General features: G+C 38.0%; 1 long non-coding RNA gene across 1 annotated transcript; it reads right to left on the bottom strand.

Moving 5' to 3' along the window:
- Window positions 1-11,394: 11,394 nt before the first annotated feature.
- LOC126381544 (uncharacterized) lies at window positions 11,395-18,250 on the bottom strand. Its single transcript, XR_007568864.1, has 3 exons — window positions 18,041-18,250; window positions 12,233-12,384; window positions 11,395-11,594 (listed from the first exon to the last, which is right to left on the bottom strand). It is a non-coding gene; the product is annotated as an uncharacterized LOC126381544 (long non-coding RNA).
- Between the last annotated feature and the right edge of the window lie 1,114 nt (window positions 18,251-19,364).

Here is a 19,364-nt window from a genome sequence, read left to right as displayed (position 1 = left end):
ATGGCCGCCATACAAATTTTTGTTTTTCCAGAAAATGTCTCAGAGGTAAAATTGATGATCGGAACGTCATCTTGGAAAACTGCTCCGCATCAGGGAGACACCCTACGGCCTGGCAAAACTATAGCACCTAGATTTTTTTTGATTTCACAAGACCTATTTTAGTCTTGGTCAAATTTTATCGCGGTAAAAAAATGGCGGGAAAACAAGACACGCGAGCAGCTTGCTGCGAGCGCACCACGCGAGATCTAGTTATTATAATATATATAGCTACAAACCCACTGACTGACTGACTCACTCACTGACTCACTGACAGGGTTGTTCTCCCAGAAGGAGCGTCGGGGGGTGAAAATGATGTATGGGGGATGTGATCCAAATCTTCCGGTGAGTATGGGAAAACTTCCAGATCTTGGAAAACTGCTCCGCATCAGGGACACTCACTACAGTCTGGCGCAACTATTATACCTGGATCATTTTTTTTTTCGCAAAACCTATTTAAATCTTGGTCAAATCCAATCGCCGGTGAAAAAAAATCAAAATGGCCGAAAAACAAGATGGCCGCCATACAAAATTTTGTTTTTCCAGAAAATGTCTCGGAGGTAAAAACTGTGTATGAGGTTGTAATCGGAACGTCTTGTTGAGTATAAAAATACTTCTCAATCTTGAAAAACTGCTCCGCATCAGGGAGACACCCTACGGCCTGGCAAAACTATAAAACCTGGATCGATAATTTTTTCACAAAACCTATTTAAATCTTGGTCAAATCCAATCCCTGGTGAAAAAAAACCAAAATGGCGGAAAAACAAGATGGCCGCTATACAAAATTTTCGTTTTTCCTGAAAATGCCTCGTGGGTAAAAATGATGTATTGTGATGTTATCGGATCGTCTTGTTGAGTATTTCAATACTGCTCGATCTTGAAAAACTGCTCCGCATCAGGGAGACACCCTACGGCCTGGCAAAACTATAAAACCTAGAGCAATATTTTTTTCACGAAACCTATTTAAATCTTGGTCAAATTCAATCTCCGGTGAAAAAAAACCAAAATGGCGGAAAAACAAGATGGCCGCCATACAAAATTTTCGTTTTTCCCGAAAACGCCTCGGGGGTAAAAATTATGTATGAGGAATGTGATCGAAACATCATGTTGAGTATGGAAATACTTTTCGATCTTCGAAAGCTGCTCCGCATCAGGGCGGCACCCTATGGCCTGGCAAAACTATCGCACCTGGATCGATTCTTTTTTCACAAAACCTATTTAATTCTTAGTCAAATCCTATGGCCGGTAAAAAAAAATCAAAATGGCGCAAAAACAAGATGGCCGCCATACAAATTTTTGTTTTTCCAGAAATTATAATATACAGGGTGTTAGTGACATCGTAACGAATACTCAGAGGGATGATTTAGACCAAGATTCTGAGTTAATATCAAGTGGAATTTTTCGTCGCAAAATTCATGATTTTTTTTAGTTTTTTTTTTTAAATTATTTTCAATTCTATAATTTTGCGATGAAAAATTCCACTTGATATTAACTCAGAATAATCAGCTGAATCATCCCCCTCGGTATTCCTTACGATGACACTTACACCCCACACAAGTACATAGGGTAGCCATACAAGTAGGTATGGGTGTTAGTGACACCGTAACGAATACTGAGGGGGATGGTTCAGACTATGATTCTGAGTTGATATCAAGTGGAATTTTCAGTCTGAATATTCCTGAAAATTTTTGTGTTTTTTTTTAATTATTTTCAATTCCATACTTTTGCGACGGAAAATTCCACTTGATATCATCTCAGAATCATGGCCTCAATCATCCCTCAAAGTTTTCGTTACGATGTCACTAACACCCTGTATATAGCTACAAACCCACTGACTCACTGACTGACTGACTGACTCACTGACAGGGTTGTTCTCCCAGAAGGAGCGTCGGGGGGTCAAAATGATGTATGGGGGGTGTGATCTGGATCTCCCGGTGAGTATGGGAAAACTTCCAGATCTTGGAAAACTGCTCCGCATCAGGGAGACACCCTACAGTCTGGCGCAACTATCGCACCTAGAACGATTCTTTTTTCACAAAACCTACTTAATTCCTGGTCAAATTCAATCACTGGTGAAAAAAAAATCAAAATGGCGGAAAAACAAGATGGCCGCCATACAAAATTTTATTTTTCCGGAAAATGTCTCGGAGGTAAAAATGATGTATGGGAGGTGTGATCGAAACGTCAAGCTGAGTATGGAAAAACTGTTCGATCTTGAAAAACTGCTCCGCATCAGGGAGACACCCTACGGCCTGGCGAAACTATCGCACCTGGAATGATTCTTTTTTCGCACAACGTATTTAAACCTTGGTCAAATTTTATCGCCGGTGAAAAAAAATCAAAATGGCGGAAAATCAAGATGGCTGCCATACAACTTTTTCGTTTTTCCTGAAAATGCCTCGGGGATAAAAATGATGTATAGAAATGTGATCGGAAAGTCATGTCGAGTATGAAATACGTCTGGATTTTCGATAGCTGCTCCGCATCAGGGAGACACCCTACGGCCTGGCGAAACTATAGCACCTGGAACTTTTTTATTTCCACGAAACCTATTTAAATCTTGGTCAAATTTTATCGCCGGTGAAAAAAAACAAAATGGCGGGAAAACAAGATGGCCGCCATACAAATTTTTTTTCCTAGAAAATTCCTCAAGGTCAAAAAATATGTATAGGGGTGTGATCGGAACGTCATCTTGGAAAACTGCTCCGCATCAGGGAGACACCCCACGGCCTCGCAAAACTATAGCACCTAGAACTTTTTTGATTTCACGAGACCTATTTAAGTCTTGGTCAAATTCTATAAAAACAATATGGCCGCCGTACAAAGCTTCAAACTAATACAGGACACGCGAGCAGCTTGCTGCGAGTTATATTATATATAGCTACAAACCCACTGACTGACTCACTCACTGACATAATTGTTCTCCCAGAAGGAGCGTCGGGGGGTGAAAATGATGTATGGGGGGTGTGATCGGGACCTCCCGGTGAGTATGGGAAAACTTCCAGATCTTGGGAAACTGCTCCGCATCAGGGAGACACCCTACCGTCTGGCATAACTATCGCACCTGGAACGATTCTTTTTTCACGAAACCTATTTTATTCCTGGTCAAATTCAATCACCGGTGAAAAAAAAAACAAAATGGCGGAAAAACAAGATGGCCGCCATACAAAATTTCGTTTTTCCAGAAAATGTCTCGGAGGTAAAAATGATGTATGGGAGGTGTGATCGGAACGTCAAGCTTAATATGAAACAACTGCTTGATCTTGAAAAACTGCTCCGCATCAGGGAGACACCCTACGGCCTGGCCAAACTATCGCACCTAGAACATTATTTTTTCCACCAAGCCTATTTAAATCTTGGTCAAATTTAATTGCCGTTGAAAAAAATCAAAATGGCGGAAATTCAAGATGGCCGCCATACAAATTTTTCGTTTTTCCTGAAAATGCCTCGGGCTGAAATGTATTGGGGTGTAATCGGAATGTCATGTTGAGTATTTCAATACTGCTCGATCTTGGAAAACTGCTCCGCATCAGGGAGAGACCCTACGGCCTGGCAAAACTATCGCACCTGGAACTTTTTTGTTTTCACAAAATCTATTTAAATCTTGGTCAAATTCTATTGTGGGTGAAAAAAAATCAAAATGGCGGAAAAACAAGATGGCCGCCATACAAAGTTTTGTTTTTCCAGAAAATGTCTCGCGGGTAAAAACTGTGTATGGGATTGCAATCGGAACGTCTTGTTGAGTATGGAAATACTTTTCGATCTTCAAAAGCTGCTTCGCATCAGGGAGACACCTTATGGCCTGGCTAAACTATCAAACATAGAACATTTTTTTTTTCACTAAACCTACTTAATTGTTGGTCAAATCCAATCGCTGGTGATAAAAAATCAAAATGGCGGAAAAACAAGATGGCCGCCATACAAAATTTTGTTTTTCCAGAAAATGTCTCGGGGGTGAATATGATGTAAGAGGGATGTGATCAAAATGTCATGTTGAGTATGGAAATACTTCCCGACCTTCAAAAACTGCTCCGCATCAGGGCAGCACCCTACGGCCTGAGAAAACTATCGCACCTGGAACATTTTTGTTTTCACGAAACCTATTTAAATCTTGGTCAATTTTTATCGCCGGTGAAAAAAAAACAAAATGGCCGAAAAACAAGATGGCCGCCATACAAATTTTTGTTTTTCCAGAAAATGTCTCACGAGGTAAAAATGATGTATTGGGGTGTGATCGGAACGTCATCTTGGAAAACTGCTCCGCATCAGGGAGAGACCCTACGGCCTGGCAAAACTATCGCACCTGGAACTTTTTTGTTTTCACAAAATCTATTTAAATCTTGGTCAAATTCTATTGTGGGTGAAAAAAAATCAAAATGGCGGAAAAACAAGATGGCCGCCATACAAAATTTTGTTTTTCCAGAAAATGTCTCGGGGGCAAAAACAATGTATGGGGGCGTAATCGGAAGGTCATGTTGAGTATGTAAATGCTTCTTGATCTTCAGAAACTGCTCCGCATCAGGAAGACACCCTACGGCCTGGCCAAACTATCGCACCTAGAACATTATTTTTTCCACCAATCCTATTAAAATCTTGGTCAAATTCAAACGCAGGCAGAAAAAAAACAAAATGGCGGAAAAACAAGATGGCCGCCATACAAAATTTTGTTTTTCCAGAAAATGTCTCGGAGGTAAAAATGATGTATGAAGGTTTTGATCGAAACGTCATGTTGAGTATGGAAATACTTCCCGACCTTCAAAAACTGCTCCGCATCAGGGAGACACCCTACGGCCTGGCAAAACTATAGCACCTAGAACTTCTTTGATTTCACGAGACCTATTTAATTCTTGGTCAAATTCTATCGCAGTAAAAAAAAATGACGGGAAAACAAGACACGCGAGCAGCTAGCTGCGAGCGAACCACGCGACATCTAGTTATTATTATTATATTATATAAAGCTACAAACCCATGTACTGACTGACTGACTGACTGACTGACTCACTCACTGACAGAGTTGTTCTCCCAGAAGGAGCCTCGAGGGGTAAAAATGATGTATGGGGGGTGTAATCAAGATCTTCCGGTGAGTATGGGAAAACTTCCAGATCTTGGAAAACTGCTCCGCATCAGGGAGACACCCTACAGTCTGGCGCAACTATTATAGCTGGATCAAATTTTTTTTCGCAAAACCTATTTGAATCTTGGTCAAATTCTATTGTGGGTGAAAAAAAATCAAAATGGCGGAAAATCAAGATGGCCGCCATACAAAATTTGATTTTTCCAGAAAATGTGTCGTGGGTAAAAACTGTGTATGGGGGTGTAATTGGAACGTATTGTTGAGTATGGAAATACTTCTCGATCTTCAAAACTTGCTCCGCATCAGGGAGACACCCTACGGCCTGGCAAATCTATCACATCTGGATCAATGATTTTTTCGCACAACGCATTTAAATCTTGGTCAAATCCAATCGCCGGTGAAAAAAAAACAAAATGAAGGAAAAACAAGATGGCCGCCATACAAAATTTTATTTTTCTAGAAAATGTCTCGGGGGTAAAAACTGTGTATAGGGTTGTAATCGGAACGACTTGTTGAGTATGGAAATACTTCTTGATCTTCAGAAACTGCTCCGCATCAGGGAGACACCCTACGGCCTGGCAAAAGTATCGCACCTGGAACGATTGTTTTTTCACAAAACCTATTTAAATCTTGGTCAAATCTATTCTCTGGTGGTAAAATATCAAAATGGCGGAAAAACAAGATGGCCGCCATACAAAATTTTGTTTTTCCAGAAAATGTCTGAGAGGTAAAATTGATGTATAGGGGTGTGATCGGAACGTCATCTTGGAAAACTGCTCCGCATCAGGTAGACACCCTACGGCCTGGCAAAACTATAGCACCTAGAACTTTTTTGATTTCACGAGACCTATCAAATTCTATCGCCATACAAAGCTTCGAACTAATACAGGACACGCGAGCAGCTTGCTGCGAGCGAACCACGCGACATCTAGTTATTATACTATATATAGCTACAAACCCATGTACTGACTGACTGACTCACTCACTGACTCACTGACAGGGTTGTTCTCCCAGAAGGAGCGCCGGGGGGTAAAAATGATGTATGGGGGGTGTGATCGGGACCTCCCGGTGAGTATGGGAAAACTTCCAGATCTTGGAAAACTGCTCCGCATCAGGGAGACACCCTACAGTCTGGCGAAACTATCGCACCTGGAACGATTCTTTTTTCACAAAACCTATTTAATTCTTGGTCAAATTGTATTGTCTGTGAAAAAAAATCAAAATGGCGGAAAAACAAGATGGCCGCCATACAAAATTTTATTTTTCCGGAAAATGTCTCGTGGGTAAAAACTGTGTATGGGGGTGTAATCGGAACGTATTGTTGAGTATGGAAATACTTCTCGATCTTGAAAACCTGCTCCGCATCAGGGAGACACCCTACGGCCTGGCAAAACTATAAAACCTGGAGCAATTTTTCTTTCGCGAAACATATTTAAATCTTGGTCAAATCCAATCCCCGCTGAAAAAAAAACAAAATGGCGGAAAATCAAGATGGCTGCCATACAAATTTTTAGTTTTTCCTGAAAATACCTCGGGGGTAAAAATGATGTATAGGAATGTGATCGGAACGTCATGTCGAGTATGAAAAAAGTGTGGGTTTTCGATAGCTGCTCCGCATCAGGGAGACACCCTACGGCCTGGCGAAACTATCGCACCTAGGACTTTTTTGTTTCCACGATACCTATTTAAATCTTAGTCAAATTTTATCGCCGATTAAAAAAAAAACAAAATGGCCGAAAAACAAGATGGCCGCCATACAAATTTTTTTTTGTCCAGAAAATGTCTCGGGTGTAAAAACGATGTATAGGGGTGTTATCGGAATTTCATCTTGGAAAACTGCTCCGCATCAGGGAGACACCCTACGGCCTGGCAAAACTATAGCACCTAGAACTTTTTTGATTTCACGAGACCTATTTAAGTCTTGGTCAAATACTATCGCGGTAAAAAAATGGCGGGACAACAAAATACGCGAGCAGCTTGCTGCGAGCGAACCACGCGACATCTAGTTATTATATTATATAATTATTATTTTATTATTTTATATTATATATAGCTACAAACCCATGTACTGACTGACTCACTGACATAATTGTTCTCCCAGAAGGAGCGTCGGGGGGTAAAAATAATGTATGAGAAAAGTGATCAGGACCTCCCGGTGAGTATGGGAAAACTTCCAGATCCTGGAAAACTGCTCCGCATCAGGGAGACACCCTACGGCCTGGCAAAACTATCGCACCTCGATCGATTCTTTTTTCACAGAACCTATTTAAATCTTGGTCAAATTCTATTGTCGGTGAAAAAAAATCAAAATGGCGGAAAAACAAGATGGCCGCCATACAAAATTTTGTTTATTCAGAAAATGACTCGGGGGCAAAAACAATGTAAGGGGGCGTAATCGGAAGGTCATGTTGAGTATGTAAATACTTCTTGATCTTCAGAAACTGCTCCGCATCAGGGAGGCACCCTACGGCCTGGCAAAACTATAAAACCTGGAGCAATTTTTCTTTCGCGAAACATATTTAAATCTTGGTCAAATCCAATCCCCGCTGAAAAAAAACCAAAATGGCGGGAAAACAAGATGGCCGCCATACAAAATTTTCGTTTTTCCTGAAAATGCCTCGAGGGTAAAAATGATGTATAGGGATGTGATCGGATCGTCATGTTGAGTATTTCAGTACTGCTCGATCTTGAAAAACTGCTCCGCATCAGGGAGTCACCCTACGGCCTGGCAAAACTATAAAACCTGGAGCAATTTTTCTTTCGCGAAACATATTTAAATCTTGGTCAAATCCAATCCCTGGTGAAAAAAAACCAAAATGGCGGAAAAACAAGATGGCCGCCATACAAAATTTTCGTTTTTCCTGAAAATGCCTCGAGGGTAAAAATGATGTATAGGGATGTGATCGGATCGTCATGTTGAGTATTTCAGTACTGCTCGATCTTGAAAAACTGCTCCGCATCAGGGAGTCACCCTACGGCCTGGCAAAACTATAGCACCTAGAACTTTTTTGATTTCACGAGACCTATTCAGTCTTGGTCAAATTCTATCGCGGTAAAAAAATGCCGGGAAAACAAGACACGCGAGCAGCTTGCTGCGAGCGAACCACGCGAAATCTAGTTATACTATATATAGCTGCAAACCCACTGACTGACTGACTCACTCACTCACTGACTCACTGACAGGGTTGTTCTCCCAGAAGGAGCGTCGGGGGGTAAAAATGATGTATGGGGGATGTGATCCAAATCTTCCGGTGAGTATGGGAAAACTTCCAGATCTTGGAAAACTGCTCCGCATCAGGGAGAGACCCTACGGCCTGGCGCAACTATTATACCTCGATCAAATTTTTTTTCGCAAAACCTATTTAAATCTTGGTCAAATTTTATTGTGGGTGAAAAAAAATCAAAATGGCGGAAAAACAAGATGGCCGCCATACAAAATTTAGTTTTTCCGGAAAATGTCTCAAGGGTAAAAATTGTGTATGGGAGTGTAATCGGAGTGTCTTGTTGAGTATGGAGACACTTCTCTTTCTTCAAATCTGCTCCGCATCAGGGAGACACCCTACGGCCTGGCAAAACTATCGCACCTGGAACGATTATTTTTTCACAGAACCTATTTAAATCTTAATCAAATTCTATCGTGAGTGAAAAAAAATCAAAATGGCGGAAAAACAAGATGGCCGCCATACAAATTTTTAGTTTTTCCTTAAAATGCCTCGGGGATAAAAATTATGTATGAGGGTTTTGATCGGAACGTCATGTAGAGTACGGGTATACTTCCAGGTTTTCGAAAACTGCTCCGCATCAGGGAGACACCCTAAGGCCTGGCAAAACTATCGCACCTGGAACAATATTTTTTTTCACGAAACCTATTTAAATCTTGGTCAAATTCTACTGTGGGTGAAAAAAAATCAAAATGGCGGAAAAACAAGATGGCCGCCATACAAATTTTTGTTTTTCCAGAAAATGTCTCAGAGGTAAAATTGATGATCGGAACGTCATCTTGGAAAACTGCTCCGCATCAGGGAGATACCCTACGGCCTGGCAAAACTATAGCACCTAGAACTTTTTTGATTTCACGAGACCTATTCAACCCTTGGTCAAATTCTATCGCGGTAAAAAAATGGCGGGAAAACAAGACACGCGAGCAGCTTGCTGCGAGCGAACCACGCGACATCTAGTTATACTATATATAGCTACAAACCCATGTAGTGACTGACTCACTCACTGACAGAGTTGTTCTCCCAGAAGGAGCGTCGGGGGGTGAAAATGATGTATGGGGGGTGTGATCTGGATCTCCCAGTGAGTATGGGAAAACTTCCAGATTATGGAAAACTGCTCCGCATCAGGGAGACACCCTACGGTCTGGCGCAACTATTATACCTGGATCAATTTTTTTTTCGCAAAACCTATTTAAACCTTGGTCAAATTCTATTGCCGGTGAAAAAAAATCAAAATGGCGGAAAAACAAGATGGCCGCCATACAAAATTTTGTTTTTCCAGAAAATGTCTCGGGGGCAAAAACAATGTATTGGGGTGTAATCGGAATGTCATGTTGAGTATGGAAGTACTTCTCGATCTTTGAAATCTGCTCCGCATCAGGGAGACACCCTACGGCCTGGCAAAACTATAAAACCTGGAGCAATTTTTCTTTCGCGAAACATATTTAACTCTTGGTCAAATCCAATCCCTGGTGAAAAAAAAAACAAAATGGCGGAAAAACAAGATGGCCGCCATACAAAATTTTCGTTTTTCCTGAAAATGCCTCGAGGGTAAAAATGATGTATAGGGATGTGATCGGATCGTCATGTTGAGTATTTCAATACTGCTCGATCTTGAAAAACTGCTCCGCATCAGGGAGACACCCTACGGCCTGGCAAAACTATAAAACCTAGAGCAATATTTTTTTCACGAAACCTATTTAAATCTTGGTCAAATTCAATCCCCGGTGAAAAAAAACCAAAATGGCGGAAAAACAAGATGGCCGCCATACGAAATTTTCGTTTTTCCCGAAAATGCCTCGATCTTCGAAAGCTGCTCCGCATCAGGGAGACACCCTACAGCCTGGCGAAACTATCGCACCTGGAACTTTTTTGTTTTCGTGAAGCCTATTAAAGTCTTGGTCAAATTTTATCGCCAGTGAAAAAAACAAAATGGCCGAAAAACAAGATGGCCGCCATACAAATTTTTGTTTTCCAGAAAATGTCTCACGAGGTAAAAATGATGTATTGGGGTGTGATCGGAACGTCATCTTGGAAAACTGCTCCGCATCAGGGGTCACTCTACGACCTGGCAAAACTATAGCACCTAGAACTTTTTTGGTTTCACGAGACCTATTTAAGTCTTGGTCAAATTCTATCGCGGTAAAACAATGGCGGAAAAACAAAATGGCCGCCATACAAAGCTTCGAACTAATACGGACACGCGAGCAGCTTGCTGCGAGCGAACCACGCGAAATCTAGTTATTATATTATATATAGCTACAAACCCATGTACTGACTGACTGACTGATGTAACAGAACGCACCACAATAATCGTCGCGGTTGGAGTCATCTAGTTTATTTTCAATAAACTTTAATGTACATCAATAATGTGTTCAAATATTTGTCTAAAAGTTAGTACTTAACAGTAACTAAAAGGTGAAATATTTTTTCGACATTTATTTATTATTTTCATCTTTTTGAATTTATATTTTTATTATTATAATATTCTTTTAATTTTAAGACTTTAGACAGGGAAAAACCATAATTGGAACTTTGAGAAACATGTAGGCTTTGTTTCACCTTTAGGCTTAATAATTTCATAGACCTACAAACAAATGGAATTCAGTGGTCTCTGCTTGCCCTGGTGGGAGGTGGGCGTGAGTTTATGTATGTATGTATCTACAAACCAATATGGAAGTGATAATGATATTCTAGTGATTATACCATTATGTATGTCTGTGCCCAGCAGTGGGACGTATATAGGCTGTTTATGTTTATGTATACCATTACGAAACTACTTATTTCTTAATTTGAATCTAATGTTTTTTATAAGCCAACTATTTTTATTAACTTATAAATTTAACGCCATCTATTAGAGAATAGATTTGGATAAGTGCGTCTACTCGTACATAGATGGAGTGGGAAAAGGACTGACATTTGTGAAAAGCAGGACTTCAATTCTAGGCAGCTTGATAGCTAGAAGTCATTGTAGTACCATAGCTTGCCAATAGATGGAGCTGTACGTTATCAATAAAAATAATCAACCAGGGTATTATTAATGAAACATACTACTTTTCTCCAAAACTGCTTTATTTACTATTGATGTTCATAATTAACAATGTACCTTTGATGTGAGAAACAGTAGCATGCTTGTAGGCTTAAATCTTTCATCTTGCTAAATCTGTCCGTCATTCAAATTTGTTTTCCCATAATTTTCTTTAATATTCTGCAACAGATTCCAGGTTTGGAGTAGATATCTGTCCCTCCTGGATCTTTGGACGATTCTGAAAGTAATTCAAACTGAAATTAGGGGTAAATTCTATGTGTGAGCATAACCACTGTCTAGTACCTACTAAGACAATGACTTGCATTTGCTTATTGTTTCTACAGGTATTATTTGTGATTCACAGGACTCTAATAAACTAATAAAAACATGTAAGTACAATAGGAGTAGGATTCATTCTTATTCTCAAAACAATATGAAGGGAGATCAAATCTCATCATGAAAGCCAGTTTTAACCGAAACCGTTTTGCTAATAACTTTATATTTTATTTATCAGTCCAGAAACTATTGGTTGATTTCATGTCTGGTAGGTATGTAATTTACTAATTATTATATTACTCATCAATAAAACAAGGTTGTTAGTGACTGAGCATGTGTAGGAATCTAAGGAATATTTGAAAAATTTCATCTGTTAATATCTCAATAAATCCTAAACAGATTCAAATAATTCTTGTAGTCTTGATAAGAACTATCTCCCCACACATGGAGTTAAGTAATAAAATTTTGCTTGATTGCTGTTTGATAGTTGAAATTATCATAAGAAAAATTGGAACAAATGGTTGAAACAGTGACTTTTTGCACTACGAATTTCTCTATAAAATACTTAACGAATACAAAAGGTATTTATTAATTTCTTACCTGGCGAGTGAATATTTTATAGGATACATTATAAACATCGTCAAGAAGTCTTCAATCTTACTAATTATTGTAGCTAAAACCCGTACGTTGCATCTTATTTTGTCTTCCTTCCATTATGTTTCCCACTATTCTGTAGTCGTATTAAACACGATCTGAAAGGTTTCATAATTATATTTAACACAAAAGGTACACTAATTGTCCAAACAATACAAACCACACTACTTGATTCAAGTGTTTTGTTTAACTGTGAGAATGAATGAAGGATATGTTCAGTTTACGTCACAGGAATACATAGATTATAAAAAGGTATACGAAATTTTAGAGTTTGTTAATTAGGATTCGAGATAGGGATGTTATTTTGAAAGAATATGTACGAATTTATGGAATAAAATTATTTAAAATACAAAAATAGACATTAGGATAGTTTGAATTTTCGCGGGAGTAGCAAGCACCAAAAGGGTGTCGATGTAAAAATATATGAATGAAGAGTTTTGAGCTGGTATATTTTACAAAATTGAAAATAATAGCTATATTACGTAGTATTTCTTGTTGAAATTGATTTATAAAGCATACGAAGTTCGTACCTATCGTTTAAAATATTATTCTAATTTTTTAGAACTGTAATTCGCGAAAATTGAAAAAATCATGGAAAAAAAAGTAAAACTAAAATAATGCCAAGTGTGAATCGCATTATTTTGAGGGGTTCCGTGCCTACAATTGAAAGAACATTTAGTGAACAAAAACATGAACGTGAATTGATCGTGAATTTTATATTGCTAGTATGTTGTCGTTGTTAATGACAAGCCAAAACATGCATTGGAGGATCGGGTTTGTAGAGTGGGGGATCTTTTTAAATGTTTGATTTATTGTGTTTCTTTGAATTTGTAGTTGTGACGGCAATGGAGATGCATTGTTTTTGAAAGTTTCAGCTACCTAATTGTCACAGTTTAAGAGATATAGAGGAATTTAGGTATTATTCATGGTTTTTGTCTCCAAAAACGGAACCGTTTTTGGATTGTTGACAAGGTGTTGTATTGTACGCGTTTTAGACCCTAAAATAGAACAATCCAGAAGTCACGCCACTTTTCGCGTACACAGAGAAACAGCCAATAAGGTTGAGGAGCTTGGTTTGTGTAGATTATGTAAATTGCAGATGTGTGCGAGAAACGTCAGGCAAATGGTCGAGCAAGTGTTTGGCTTTTTAGAAATTCTACAAATTGGATATATTTTTTATCTAAAATTCTGCAGTTCTGATTTGATAAATTAAATAGAATTTGATTAAATAAATAACATCATTAGTATTATAGTCTACTTAAGAATAAAAATAAAATTAAATGAATATTTTTATGTCAATAGGAAGTATGAGATTTTCAATAAATACCTCGATTGTCAATGTCGGGTAAATGTCATTTGGATGTTTTTGAGGCGCTAGTGGTAGCAATATCGCGATTGCCTGATAGATGAGAGGGAGCATAACGGGTATAAAAGGGGTTTTGCACGATTTTTTGGGAAAACTTCGCTCGGAGCAAGAACAGCAGGAGGTGCTGCCGGTTTAGGGATTTCAAGTCGGACTAGCTATTCTGTAAGTTGTTAGGGATCCGTTCTGCTGGATTACCAGCTGTCGCGACTTTTAGAGCTCCGTAGCTCAGGATTACAGTGCGCGATTATTATTTTGTCAAAATATGTAAATTTGCTCTTTAATCAGCTATTCGAACCTCCCGTGGTGTAGCTGATCTTCTACCGCGTTAGAATAGGGATTAGAATTAGCTTCCGTGCGTAGATTACGTGAAATTTGTAGGTTTTGTCCGACAAAAGTCCGCGGAGTGCGCTGTAGGGACCTTGATAGGTTTAAACTAGGAAGTGTGGTGTACTAATTACCTTTTCTTTCAGGCATCGTTGGAAACAGGTCTGAGATCATCAGATCTCAGACGACAGGTACAATTTTACGCTAAAGATAGGGCCCGATAGGAGTAGGATGTGTCAAAAGTGTGTAGGGAAGCTTGCGAACGTAGGGACCATGTGCTGCTTGTGATTGTTTACCTTTGTTTGTGTTTTGTTATTATTTATGTTATTATATGTAGTTTATGTATGTTTATCTATTTAACTTTTTGACTGACACTTTACTGACGTGTAGGGAATGACTGCTTGCGATATTCTGACTGGACTTTATTTTTCTTATTGGTTATGTTTGGACTGTGTGTCAATGTTTACAATGAAAATTGTACATATTGCCGCATAGACTGGACAAGAATGTTCTGCTTGTAGTTCTGTGTGTTGGGATCCACATTTCGAGGTAATATAATTATTGCTTGGAGATGGGGAGATCAGTATGCAGAATGAGGTATCCTTGTTTTAGAGGTAACCTCATGGATTTAGATTTTACCTTATATTATGAACCTAGACTGTTGGTCCAGGTTGGATTGTAATCTTGCTGTGTTTTATTGTAGTTAGAATTCCTCTGAGGATTCTATTCGAAAACCAATCTGAAGTTACACAGGGTGAACCTTTATGGTTTACGGCCTGCTACCTCACTGTGTCAATGTAGAATAATTGTAGGAACAGTTGTTGTTACCACTGTAACATGGTTCTGGATTGTTCTATAGTGGTGCTTTGGGAGATACAGCTATCTACAGGAGTGGTGCGGTGAGATATTATTATCCATGACCTTCTTTCTGATATTGGGACAGGATGACCATCCGCCAATATGAGAGGAAGCTAGATAATCAGTATCGAGCCAGCGCTGCGACTTGGATAGTCAGGTTGGATTGCCTCCTCCTGATGAGCGGTTGTGCGTGGCGATGCTTTCGAGTATGAAGACTCTAGCCGATGCCATATAATCAGTAGTAGTATTGTATGGTATGGGTCAACTTTGTCCTCTTGTGTTATAATGTAAATTTATTATGACCCACTCTGGACCTATCAGCTCATTGTGGCTTATTAAGCCATGTAAATAATACAATTAATTACTAATTTGAATTGAATTATAAAAGTCTGGATACCATGAGATGAAGGTAATGGTATTGATAATGGCTTTTGAATAAATTTATATATTTTGAATCTGTGTTGTTATTTCACCTATGTGACTTAACATGACTTCTATATACTTACTGTATTGTCTGGGCCTGCCTGGCTTGATTACACTGATATACAAACCAATTCAACACAATTTATTTGTGTTATTTTACTATTCATCTACCTAATAATACCTTAATGTCACTGTTGCTAGTTTGTGACATACCTAACTTTACAACCTATACCTTGTCCAGGGGTTTACCTGGCCTGATTTCACTATGCAACTTGTTTGCTTACTAACATGCAATTTTATTGCAATAATGCATTTATGCATAACAATTACATCCAGTTTGACTGCATATATTCTTGTGATTCATGGTTGGTGTCATATTCATGACCATCCATCTCACACTCATACTTATTCCTATGGCTGGTGTTATTGCAATGCCGCTGAAGCCATAGTAGGGACGTTAGGGACATTTTTGCTTAGTATACTCGGGGTCAATCCAGTTCGGTAGTCTCTGCTTCTGTTGATCCTCTTGCACTGTGGTGTATTGGGGGGAGGACAGTGATGAGTAGCTGCGTATTGCCTTCGGTTGCTAAGTCGCTCATTCGTTTTGTTAGGGACCTTTTGCTTAGTATATTTGGGGTCAATCCAGTTCGGTAGTCACTGCTTCTGTTGATCCTCTTGCACTGTGGTGTATTGGGGGGAGGACAGTGATGAGTAGCTGCACATTGGCTTCCGGTTGCTAAGTCGCTCACATACTTACTTTTTTTGCGCCATGGCTATGGTGCTAACTATGCATCACAATGAGTTGTGTTGTTAGATTGGATGTAAATCTGTCTGACTTAAATAATTTTATTACATATGTGAAATTGGTGTTGGGAAGCTCTTCCCTTTACCTACCAACTATTTACCTAATGCTCCTGATATGTCACATATTTTATGTGCTTATCATTCCATAAAAAACCTATATGTTTCTTTCGGAGAGGGGCCTAAATCAGGGTAGGGCCTCATTCGCCGGTGAGCGTGGTCGGGGCTCGAAACGGCACCCTATACTATTACATTGTTGGTATGGTATTCTAATCCTTTTCCTGTGTTCCTAGATCTTTTACAATAATAAAACCAAATTCCTAAACATATTTTAAATAACTAATTTATTTCTTACCTTCTTGTAAGTCTCTCTTGTTTAATTTGTTTAATTATAAGCTTTAATCAGTGTCATTAAGTTTAGGGTTGCTTGGCGTTGACTTAACTGTTTTTTTTAAACTATAAATATTTATAATATCTTACATTCCATTGCCTTATTACTGAGATAATTCTTTGACTTTCTTATGTACCCTAGTGACACAATTATAACCTATTTGTATTGTTATTAAGTATATATGTAGTATATTAAGTTAGTATTATTCTTTATTCACATGCCCTCAATAACATGCATTCATATCTGACTCAGCTACCTTCATATAAAAGAATTTGAGTTACTACAAAACACAACATAAGGTCCTACCTTTATACTAGACGATCACAACAATAATAATGGCCAATTTAATCACTTAGTTTGACTATAACCCAGGGTCGAATCCTGGTTGTTTAGTCGTGGATTGAGTGTGTGGGATTTATTTATATAGTATTTATGTAAGGGGGGGTGCGTTACAATTTGGTGCCGTGACCAGGATATGAGGTCCCAAATGCTGGGAAAAGATTGGATGTCTTGGGGGCGTGAAATTTGATATGTATGTGTATATAACTAGGGGTTTATAAAGATGTGAAATGTTTATGTATGTGTAATCTAAAGGAGACATAAAGATGTGTATGTATGGTTAAAATAAAGTGGGGGCGTGAAAATTTATATGTATGTATGTAAAACTAGGGCTTATAAATGTGTGAAGTGTTTATGTATGTATTAATGTAACCTAGGAAAGGCGTAAAGCTATGTATGTACATCAAGAATGATGTGGAGAGTAAAGTTATGTATGTACCTCAAGAATTATATGGGGGCGTAAAGCTATGTATGTACTTAGAGAATTATGTGGGGGTGTGAAGCTATGTATGTATCTTAAATGTCCAGCAAGGGGCATTCTATTTTTGTGAATAGTAAGGGTCTGAGACTAACCTACCAACCCTGATATCATAAAGGGGTGAAGTTTGTGTTAAAATGGTTCAATCTTATGTTTTAATTATCAATTATTATAAATAAGAGACTGGTTATCATCAATATTCTAATATTATTTCATATTATAATAAGTACAGTTTTCATATTCTGCTTGTTTTTATTTTATTATTATTTCACTTTAATTTCACTGTGTTTGTCCATATTATTTTTGTTTTATTTCACTGTGCATGCTTATATTATTTTCTATGTGTCACTTTCAGTATCCTCTTACTGTGGCCAAGACACCTTTAGCCTAACCACGGTCACATGAGTCTGTGTGATTGGCAGTAAGAAAATCCTTCCTATACCTTCTCCTTTCCACTATCCGCCTGTTGCCTTAGGTCTCATGGTGCAGGTATCCCGCCCTATGTATCTATTTACATATTTTCTGTGTAGGTATGGCTAGGGTTAGGGTTGTAGTAGGTCGATAGGCATTTTGACTTGCTAGCATTGTAGGGTTTCATTCTTGCATAGTTAGGCAGGGCTATATTATCATTCCGAAGCTGTAGGTTAAGTAGAAACATGCGCATAACTGAAAACAAAATATAATAACATTGTAAGCGTGTTGTGAACCAGATGCAAGTGAAGGTTTTCCAATGTAATAACGTATTATTTTAAGTAACCAAACTTTTATAATTACCTTGTGTCATCTTTTATATGTTTTTACTAGGTAGAATCTTCTTATTTACAATGATTTCTTTAATAATCACGACGAAATAATCGTAATACAACGGATGGATCTCTCCAGTTGTCAATCTGACATTAAATTTGTTTGTTTTTGGTTCATCTAAGTACGTAGACAAGGATCATCTTACATACAGCCTTGTTTTAAGTTCATAGTTTGACAAAGGCAAACATTTTTTATTAAATAAGCGTGTTTATTTAGTATTTTCATAGATACAATTTATCTATGGCTATAGAATGTAATTTGTGACGTTTTGATGTAGGTTTATCTTACTTTTATAATAAAATAATTAACAAAATCGATCGATCTAAACTAAAATCGATATTAATCGGTTCGTGTATAGATGCTTTATTTTGCCTGCCATCTGGTGACGAGTAATAGTATTAGTTTGACATTTTATTAGATAGACTTCGCATAGAGTCTCATATCGACGGACAAATTATTAGTTCCGTTGTTCACCGTTAGAGTGCGTTGATATGTATTATTTAATTGTTTTGTTTTTTTTTATCGTATTATTATTATTTTTTTTATAAGTTAGATTAAAATTAGATAGGGATTTTAAATGTTTTATTTGCTTGTTATTGTATGTTTAGTTTATTAACGTAAACGTGTTGATGACCGCGGTTGTGATACGCGGGTAATTTAAATAGGGTTATTGTTGACCAAGGTAGGTAATTTAGCTAGGGTTAGTGTTGATCAAGGTCAATAATCGGAAGGGTCAATGATCGGGGTCATTGATCGGTTTATTGGTCAAGGTCATTCATACCGGGTCATTGACACGGGGTCATTGATTGGTTTTATGGGTCAAGGTCATTGATACCAGGTCATTGACACGGGGTCATTGATCGGTTTTATTGGTCAAGGTCATTGTTACCGGGGGTCATTAGTCGAGGTCTTTGCCGAGGTCAGGGATAAGTGGTCGTTGACCGGATTATAGGTTAGGTTATTGACTTGACCTACTTCCATTAGTTCCAATGTTCTCTCATAGATGGCGCTAGTTGTATTGAAATCATTATCTCTATATTTAGATTTAACTTGATAGGATTTAATAAATTATTTTAATATTTTATTTTATTCGATTATTACTTTTGTTTATTTATTTCTTAAATAACGAATTTAATTTAAAATAATTAAAATAATAGTGGTTAAATGTCTATATTTATTTAAATTTTTAGGTAATTAATTGTATTCCATTACGTTTTAATTATTATATTATAATTAGTGTATATTATTATTCCCTTTTACATATTTATAATTTTACCACGTTTGTGTTTTTAAG

This window comes from Pectinophora gossypiella, unplaced genomic scaffold (genome assembly GCF_024362695.1).
Source record: "Pectinophora gossypiella unplaced genomic scaffold, ilPecGoss1.1 Pgos_60, whole genome shotgun sequence".
In the NCBI taxonomy this organism is placed as follows: Eukaryota; Metazoa; Arthropoda; class Insecta; order Lepidoptera; family Gelechiidae; genus Pectinophora; species Pectinophora gossypiella.
This window is presented reverse-complemented; position numbering and strand designations above follow the sequence as displayed.